This window comes from Macrotis lagotis, chromosome 1 (assembly GCF_037893015.1).
Source record: "Macrotis lagotis isolate mMagLag1 chromosome 1, bilby.v1.9.chrom.fasta, whole genome shotgun sequence".
In the NCBI taxonomy this organism is placed as follows: domain Eukaryota; kingdom Metazoa; phylum Chordata; class Mammalia; order Peramelemorphia; family Peramelidae; genus Macrotis; species Macrotis lagotis.
In genome coordinates this window covers 804,699,121-804,709,498 of record NC_133658.1, presented here as the reverse complement: position 1 = coordinate 804,709,498, position 10,378 = coordinate 804,699,121, and positions in this window count along the sequence as shown.

Genomic DNA, 10,378 nt, shown 5'->3' with positions numbered 1-10,378 from the left:
CCAGAGGTTTATTAATTTTATTGGTTTTTTCATAATACCAACTTTTGGTTTTATTTATTAATTCAATAGTTTTTTTGCTTTTGCTTTTATTAATTTCTCCTTTAATTTTTAGAATTTCTAATTTTGTATTTAATTGGGGATTTTTGATTTGTTCTTTCTCTAATTTTTTTAGTTGCATGTTTAGTTCATTGATTTCCTCTTTCTCAAATTTATTCTTGTAAGCATTTTGAGCTATAATATATCCCCTGTGAGTTGCTTTGAATGAATCCCATAGGTTTTAGCTCATTGATCTTTAAAGGTTAAAAAGCATTCTCCCAGTACAGGAGAAAATCAGCTTGGTGTAGTCAATAAAGTACTGGTCCAGAACTGGGAAGATGTGAGGTCAAAAGATCAATTTGGATTCCCTTCTTAATATTTGTCTTTTGAGGGTTCTTCAAGCATGATGTATTCATTAACTTCTGTAAATCTGAAGGCTCTTTCTCTTTTTGTTCTATACTACCTCACTGAGAAGCTAGGTGGTGTGGTATATTAGGCTTGGTGACAGGAAAGCCCAAGACACTTATCTTTGTGGCCCTAGACAAACATTTAACCTCTTAAGAGCAAAGGTGTCTGGAGGGTCAAATGAAATAGCATATGCTTTGCAAACCTTAAAGTACAATATAAATGCTAGTTCTTAACTGTATTATGTACATATTTACAAGTTATCTTCTCCATTAGAATGTGAAATCCTTGAAAGCAGTCTTTTTTTGCTTTTCTTTGCATCCTCTGCAAAAAATGAGTATTTACTTATTGACCAAAATTTCCCTCCATCCCTAACCAGATGTATATACATGAGTAAGTCACCTAACATTTTTAAGTCATAGTATCTTCCTTAAAATGATGATACCTGTAGCACCTAAAAGATTTATTATGAGGTTTCATTCTTTCAAACTTACATCCTCATTTTTCTTAGTCAAACTTAAAGAAAATCCCACTCCATAAAAGTCTTGTACTTTTATTTTTATTTTGTTGTTGTTGTTGTTTTGTTTTTTTGGGTTTTTTTGCAAGGCAGGTTGAGTGACTTGTCCAAGGTTGTACACACAGCTAGGTAATTATTAAGTGTATGAGGCTGGATTTTAATTCATGTCTCCCTGAGGGCTGGTGCTCTATCCACTGCACCACCTAGCTGCCTCGTCTTTCACTTTCCATCAATTCTCTACTCTTTGCAAGTTAAGTTCTGTCCTTATCATCATTCAACTAAAAAGTTCTTTTCAAGTTATGACTGATCTCTTATTTGAAAAATCCATGGCTTTTTTGGTTTTCAATTCTACTCTGATTTTCTCCTACCTCTCCAGTCTCCTTTGCTTTGTCATCATCCCTGTCTCACTCTCTAAAAATAGATAATAATCAAAGCTCTATACTGGACCCTTTCTCTCAATTATATCTCTAGCTTCCATGGATTCATCTGTCATTTCTATACAGATGACTCTGAAATCTACATATTTGATATTCTAGATTTGTCAAGTATCATCATCAACCGCCTACTGGATATTTCCAAGTGAATGCCACCTGGACATCTCAGATTCATCATGTCCAAAACAGAACTCACCTTACTTTCCTGCTTCACATCCAGAACCTTCTTAACTCTCCTTTCTGTTGAGGGTACTATCATTCTTATAGTCCACTCACATTCTGAATCTTAATGCTGAACCTGATTTTTTTCTCTTACTCTCAATATCCAATGAATTGCCAAGTCTTTTACACAACCTGTCCATTCACATTGCCTAGTTCAGGTCCCTTCCTATACCTGAACTACTACTTCAACAGCATTGCAATTGTTTTTTTGCCTTATTTCTCCTCTCTTCAACCCATCCTCCACATAGCTGTTAAATTGATATTCCCAAAGCATAACCATGTCACTCTCCTGCTGAGTTTTGATGGTTCCCTATTGCTTGCTTCTAGGACAAAATGCAAACTTCCTTATTTGTATTTAAGGTCTTATATGAATCTGGTTACAACCTATCTTTCAAATATTTTTACACGTTATCCTTCATACACCCTACTTCTTAGACAAATTGACCCATGTGCTCTTTTTTCACACAGTGCTTTGCACAAAATAAGAACATAGTGTCTTTTCATCCATTCACTTTCCTATCAAACATTCCATTTTGCACTTTGCTAAATGTTGGTAATAAAAAGAAAGGCAAAAACATCTTCTGTCTTCAAGAAACTGACATTCTAAGGAAGATAATATGCAATAAATAGATGTATACAAGATACATAAAAGGTAGATGGAAGGAAACTAAAAAGGGAAAGATTCTAGTAGCTAGGGAGACAAGTCAAGGCCCCCACCAGAAAGTGGCTTTTGACTTTTGAATTTTGAATTAGACTTTAAAGGAAAGGAGGGATTTGCATAGACAATGAAAATGCAGGAGATAAGAGTACAGTATTTGTCTTGTGTGTTATAGAGTAAATGGAGGGGAGTGAAATCTTAAGAACATTGGAAAGGTAGAAAGGAGTGGAGAAAGGTAGAAAGGTGTGGAGAGCTTTAAACAAAGGATTTCACATTTGCACTTGTAGGTAATAAAGAGCCACTAGAATTTGAATGGAGTGACAGTTGAGATCTATGCTTTAGAAAAATCCCTTTGGTAGCTCTGTAGAGGCTGGATTGGAGTAGGGAAACCAATTAAATGACTATAGCAATAGTTTAGATGAGAAGTAATTGCCTGAACTAGGATGGTAGCTGTGTAAGTGATGAGGCTGTGCAGGTAAAGGTGACAATGTGACAAGTAACTGAATATGTGGAGTGAGAATGAGTTGTGGGTATAGGTAACTGGGATAGTGGTATTCTCAATAGCAATAGAAAAGTTGAGATGGGAAAGATAACGATGTGTGGGGCATGTTAAGTTAAAGAGAGTTATAGTATATTTAAAAAGTTTGAAATGTTCAGTGGCTGGTTAGCAATTGAGCCTGGAGTTCAGAATAGGAATTGGAACTGGGCATTTAAATCTTGTAATCATCTGCATAAATAGTTGAATCCAGAAGCTGAAGAGATCATCAAGTGAGATAGTAAATGGAACATATATAGAACCCAGGACAGAGTCTTGGTTTGCAATATAGTTAGGAGAAATAACTGGCTAAAAAGTAGCAAACATTGAGAAGCTATGATACGGATAGCAAGAGAACAACATATATATATATATATATATATATATATATATATATATATATATATATATATATATGTTTATAAGTTTGTATATAGTTCTTGTCCTTCATTATGGAAGAAGACTAAAATGACAACACTAAGTTTGCGACAAATTACAGTGTGTCCGACTATAGCTGATCAGACCAATACAAGTTCATTCTATTACAGATTGGGCATAAACAATCCATGTGAACACCTGGGGTGGGTACTCTAAACTGCAGAATATCATGTTTACTTTGTACTGCTTTAATTCTGTCTTCCTCATAGAGTGCAGCACCCTCACTGATGAGGGCATGCCATGTGGGGCAGTCCTGTGCCAGTGTCTTCCATGCTGTACAATCATTTCTAAAGTTCATCAATGAGACCTTCAGAGGGTCTTGGTATCATTTCTTCTGACCCCCTTGTGAGTACTTGGTCTCCATAAAGTGTAAGTTTTCCATAAAATAGTTTCCTTGGCAAGCGTACATCTGGCATTCTAATAATGTGTCCAGCCCATCGTCATTGCACTCCACTCTCTGTACTGATGTTGGAATGCTAGGCTAGTTTAGATCTAGAAAGGACCTCAGTGTCTGGTATCTTCTCTTGCCAGGTGATCTTCAAAATTTTCCTAAGACAATTTAAATGGAAGCAATTCAGTTTCCTGAAATGGCGCTGGTAGATTATCCAGGTTTCACAGACATATATCATTGAGGTCAATACAATGATTTTGTAGACCTCCAGTTTGGTAATGTCTAATACCTCTTCTCTCCCATACTTTGTTTTGGAGCCTTGCAAATACTGGGCTAGCTCTGGCAATCTGAGTGTCAACCTCCTTGTCAATGTGTACTTCAAAGGACACTGCCAAGGTTAGTGAACTTGTCCACAGTACTCAAAGTTCTGGTTCCACATGTGGATGGTGAGGTGCTGGCTGATGGAGCACCTGTGTTTTCTTGGTGTTAATTGTTAGACCAAAATGAGCACAAGCAGCAGAGAATCGATCCATACTTTATTACATCTCTGCTTCAGGGGCTGCGTTAAGGATACAATGATCTGCAAACAGAAAATCATGCACCAGCACTCCCTCCACTTTAGGCCTTTTCAAGTTAAAGAATTTGCCATTAGTGCGGTAGTTGACTTTGAAGCCACATTCATCCTCATTGAAGGCATTTGATAACATGGCCAAAAATATCATGCTAAAAAGTATAGGAACAAGAACACATCCTGGTTTTACTCCATTGGTGACTGAGAAATCTCAAGAGCCTCATCCACTATCCAGAACTCAGCTATGCATGCCATTATGAAATTGATGTACAATACTGATGAACTTTGGGCAACCAGATTTTGACATAATTTTCCATAAACCCTTGCAACTGCTGGTTTCAAAAGTCATGGTCAGATCTACAAATGTTGTATACAGACCTCTGTTCTGTTCCTGGCATTTTTCCTGGAGTTGTTGGGCAGTAAACACTAAATTGACTACACTTTCTGAAGCCACGCTGGCTCTGAGGAAGGTGACAAACTTCTAGGTGAAGGATCAGCCTTTTGAGAAGGACTCTGGCAAGAATATTACTAGCAAAGACTAAAAGAGAAATACCTTGTGATTGTCACACCTTTACCTGTCATTTCCTTTACCTTTATAGAGAATGACAATGGAGTCATCCTATATAACCTGGAAAATTTCAGTCAGTTTTGGATGAGCAATGAACCCCCTACCCCCGACATTGTAGATCTCAGCTGGAATAGAATAAACATTAGATGCTTTGCCACTTGAAAGAAACTAATGGCATTCAAAACAACTTCTTCTGTTGGAACATCAGGTAGGGTTCAACTTGAGGTAAGGGGTCAATGGATTCTACATTGATTGATGATGAGTCTGTTAAAGAACACTAGAAGAATATCAGGAGATTAGAGTGTCTTTCTCTGAGCAGGAATAGTTTGTTGCTAACTTGGAGGGAAAAATGAGCCAACACACAGATGGCCACAGTGGAGCAGAAAAGGAGTGGGCAGCTTTCAGAGATCAGAGATCTCGTGTAAAGCATTGAATTTGCTCAGTGGGTTTGTCTTGGGAGGTAGATACCCAAGTATTTGTTGTCTGCAGTTATTTTAAATGAAATTTCTCTTTCTATATCTTGTTCTTGGACTTTGTTGTTCATATATATAGCAATGCTGATGATTTATGTGGGTTTATTATATATCCTGCTACTTTGCTGAATTTGTTAATTGTTTCAAGGAATTTTTTAGATGATTTTCTCAGGTTCTCTACGTATACCATCATAGTATCTGCAAAGAGTGAAAGTTTTGCTTTCTCATTGCCAATTCTGTTTCCTTCAATTTCTTTTTCTTCCCTTATTGCTACTGCTAGCATTTCCAATACTATATTGAATAGTAATGGTGATAATGGGCATCCTTGTTTCATCCCATATTTACTGGAAATGTTCTGAGTCTGTTCCCTTTAAATATAATATTTGTTAATGGTTTTAGATAGATACTATTTATCATTTCAAGGAAAACTCCATTTATCCTTAAACTTTCTAGTGTTTTTAATAGGAATGGATGTTGTATTTTATCAAAGGCATTTTCAGCATCTATTGAGATAATAATATGGTTTCTGTTGATTTTACTATTGATATGTTTAATTATGTTGAGTGTTTTCCTAATGTTGAACCATCCCTGCCTGCCTGATACAAATTCAAACAGATCATGGTGTTTTATGCTGGTAATAACTTGCTATAGTCTCATTGCTAAAATTTTATTCAAGATTTTTGCATCAATATTCATTAGGAGTCAGATATAACACATTTTCTTTTTTACTTCTCGCAAGGGGCTGGGATTGGAAGGCCTGTCCAGGACCATAGGGCCAGGTGGATGCTGGGCCTAAAGGGGTGGTATGGGGGCTCAGGGCCTCTTGGCCCCAGGACCAGGGATCTGTCTGCTGCACCACTCAGCTACCCTACAGCAGAATCAGAGTGAAAGGAGAGAGAAAATATAGTACATGGTAGTGGAGAAATATGAAAGGAGGGAGTTGCGATCAGCAGTGGCAACATTGGAAAAATATGGAAGTAACTTTTGTGATGGACTTACCATAAAGAATGTGATCCATCCACGACAGAGTTGTTGGTGTTGGAACAAAGACTGAAGCACATTTTTTATTATTATTACTTGGGGGAGGGTGCAGGGCAAATGGGGCTGGGTGTTCTGCCTGGAGGTGCATAGCAGGGTGATCATTGGGTGTCTGAAGCTGGATTTAGACCCAGGTGCTCCTGGCTCAAGGGCCAATGCTCTGTCTGCCACCCAGCCACCCCTACTATTATTACTATTTTATTTTATTTTGGGTCTTTTTTTTCTTTGCAGGGCAGTGGGGTTCAGGTGGCTTGCATGTCACACGACTGGGTGATTGTTGGGTCTACGGGGCTGGATGTGGGCTTGGGTGCTCGTGGCTCCAGGGCTGGTGCTTCATCCATTGCACCACCTGGCCATACCTACAATTATTACTATTATTTTTTTAAATTTTATTCCTTTTCTCTCCCCTTTACTTTATCGCTCAAGCAAGTCTATTTATGGGGGGGAGGGGGTGTTTTGTTTACACTTAAGAATATTTTATTAATGTAAAAAAAATTTGTACAAAATGAGAAAAAAAATATTCATTAGGAGATTGGTCTATAATTTTGTCTATTTCAGTTCTTCCTGGTTTAAATATCAGCACCATGTTGGTATCATAAAAGGAGTTTGGCAGAACTACTTCCTCTTCTATTTTTATTGTTCCTTAAATGTTTGGTAGAATTCACTTGTAAATCATCTGGACCTGGAGATTTTTCTTAGGAAATTTATTGATGGTTTCTTCAATTTCTTTTTCAGAAATGGGGATATTTAAGTAATTTATTTCCTCTTCTGTTAATCTGGGAAGTTTGTATTTTTGTGAATATCCATTTCACTCAAGTTATAGTTCGGCAAAGTAGCTCTGAATTATCTCTTTAATTTCCTCCTAATTGGTGGTTAGTCTATGCTTTTCATTTTTGATACTGGTAATTTGGATATCTTCTTTTCTTTTTTTTTATTAGATTAACCAGAGGTTTGTCTATTTTATTGGCTTTTTCACAAAACCAACTCTTAGTTTTATTTATGAGAACAATGGTTTTCTTGCTTTCTATTTTATTAATCTCTTCCTTGATTTTCAGAATTTCTAATTTGGTATTTAATTGGGGTTGTTTAATTTGTTCTTTTTCTAGTTTTTTTAGTTACATACCCAATTCACTGATCCCCTCTTTCTCTATTTTATTCATATAGGCATTTAAAGATATAGTTTCCCCTCAAAACTGCCTTTACTGCATCCCATAAATTTTGGTATGATGTATCATTATTATTATTTTCTTGAATATAATTATTATTTCTATTATTTGTTGTTTGATCTACCTATTATTTAAGATAAAGTTATTTAATTTCCAATTAGTTCTTGGTTTATCTTCCCTTGACCCTTTATTACATGTAATTTTTATTGCATCATGGTCTGAGAAGTGTGTATTTATTATTTCTGCCTTTCTGCATTTGATTTTAAAATTTTTGTACCCTAGTATGTCATCAATTTTGGTAAAGGTGCCATGCACTGCTGAGAAAAATTCTTTTCTATTCCCATTAATTTTTTAATAGAGTTTTTATTTTATTTATTTACTTATTTATTTTCAAGGCAATGGGGTTAAATGGCTTGCCCAAGGCCACACAGCTAGGTAATAATTGTCTGAGGTCATATTTGAACTCAGGTACTCTTGACTCCAAGGACAGTGCTCTGATCCACTGTACCACCTAGCTGCCCCCCCATTAAGTTTTTAAAAATTTATTTATTTTGAATTTTAAATCCCCCCCATCTCACTTCCTTCCTCTCACCCCCCACAGATTCTTACATTAGAAGATAACAGCTTTTTAAAAATTAAAAGTAATAGTCTTTGATCTTTGTTCAAACTCCACAATTCTTTCTCTGGATACAGATGGTATTCTCCATCACAGATACACCAAAATTGTGCCTGATTGTTACACTAACGGAATGAGCAAGACCATTAAGTTTGATCATCAACCCCATGTCACTGTTAGGATGTACAATGTTCTTCTGGTTCTGCTCATCTCGTAAAGCATCAGTTCATGAAAATCCCTCCAGGCTTCCCTGAATTCCTGTCCCTCCTAGTTTCTATTAGAATAATAGTTTTCCATCACATACATATACCACATTTTATTGTCATTCCGCAACTGATGGACATGCACTCAATTTCCAGTTCTTTGTCACCACAAACAGTGCTGCTAAGAATGTTTTGGTACAAGTGATGTTTTTAAGCTTTTGACAAAATATAGTACCCATTCCTACTAAAAACACTAGAGAGTATAGGAATAAATGGTGTGTTCCTTAGAATAATAAGCAGTATCTATCTGAAACCATCAACAAGCATTATATGCAACAGGGATAGGCTAGAGCATTCCCAATAAGATCAGGGGTGAAACAAGTATGCCCATTATCACCACTACTATTCAACATTGTATTAGAAATGTTAGCTTCAGTAATAGGGGAAGAAAAAGAAATTGAAGGAATTAGAATTGAGAAGGGAGAGACAAAACTTTCACTCTTTGCAGATGACATGATGGTATGCCTAGAAAATCCCAAAAAATCATCTAAAAAACTACTAAAAAGAATTAGTAACTTTAGCAAAATTGCAGGATATAAAATAAACCCTCATAAATCAGTGACATTTCTATATATGACTAGCAAGATACAGCAGAAAGAGCTAGAAAGAGAAATCCCATTCAAAGTAATTTCAGACAATATAAAATACCTGGGAGTCTACCTGTCAAGGCAGACTCAAAAACGTTTTGAAAACAATTATAAAACACTTCTTACCCAAACAAAATCAGATTTAAATAACTGGCGAAACATCAACTGCTAATGGATAGGCCAAGCTAAAGTAATAAAAATGACAATTCAAGGGTAGCTAGGTGGTGCAGTGGATAGAGCACTGGGCCTGGAATCAGGAGTACCTGAGTTCAAATCAGGCCTCAGAAACTTAATAATTATCTAGCTGTGTGGCCCTGGGCAAGCCACTTAACCCCAATGCCTTGCAAAAACCTAAAAAAAAAAAAATGACAATTCTACCAAAACTAAATAACCTGTTTAGTGCCTTACCAATCAAAATTCCAAAAAATTACTTTAATGAGTTAGAAAAAATTGTAAGTAAATTCATATGGAGAAATAAAAAGTCAAGAATTTCCAGGGATTTAATGGGGAAAAAAGAGTGCAAAAGAAGGTGGCTTAGCCTTACCAGATCTAAAATTACATTATAAAGCATCAGTCATCAAAATGTCTGGTGTTGGCTAAGAAATAAAGTGATAGATCAGTGGAATAGATTTCCTGCAATAGCAGGAAATGATTATAGTAACTTGCTGTTTCATAAACCCAAAGAGTCCAGCTATTGGGATAAAAACTCTCTCTTCAATAAAAATTTTGGTAAAATTGGAAGTTAGTATGGAAGAAACTTAGATTAGACCAACACTTCATACCCTATACCAAGATAAGATCAAAATGGATACAGGATTTAGACATAAAAAACATTATTCCAAGTAAATTACATCAAGGAGTAGTTTACCTGTCAGATCTAGGGAAAGGGAAGCAGTTTATGACCAAGGAAGAAATGAAGAACATCATTAAAAACAAACTAGATAATTTTGATTCCATTAAATTAAAAGGCTTTTGCACAGATAAAACCACTGTAACCAAGATTAAAAGAAATATAGTAAATTGGGAAACAATTTTTGCAACTAATATTTCTGACAAAGGACTCATTTCCAAAATATGCAGAGAACTGAGTCAAATTTTCAAAAAAAAAAGCCATTCCCCAATTGACAAATGGTCAAAGGATATGCAAAGGCAATTTACAGATGAGGAAATTAAAGTGACCCATAGTCATATGAAAAATTGCTCTAAATCATTAGTTATTAGAGAAATGCAAATCAAAGCATCTCTGAGATACCACCTCACACCTCTCAAACTGGCCAGTATGACCAGAAAGGACAATGATCAGTATTGGAAGGAATGTGGGAAATCTTGGACACTAATACATTGTTGGTGGAGCTGTGAACTCATCCAACCTTTCTGTAGAGCAATTTGGAATTACACCCAAAGGGCAACAAAAATGTGCATACCCTTTGATCCAGCAATACTACTACTAGGTTTATACC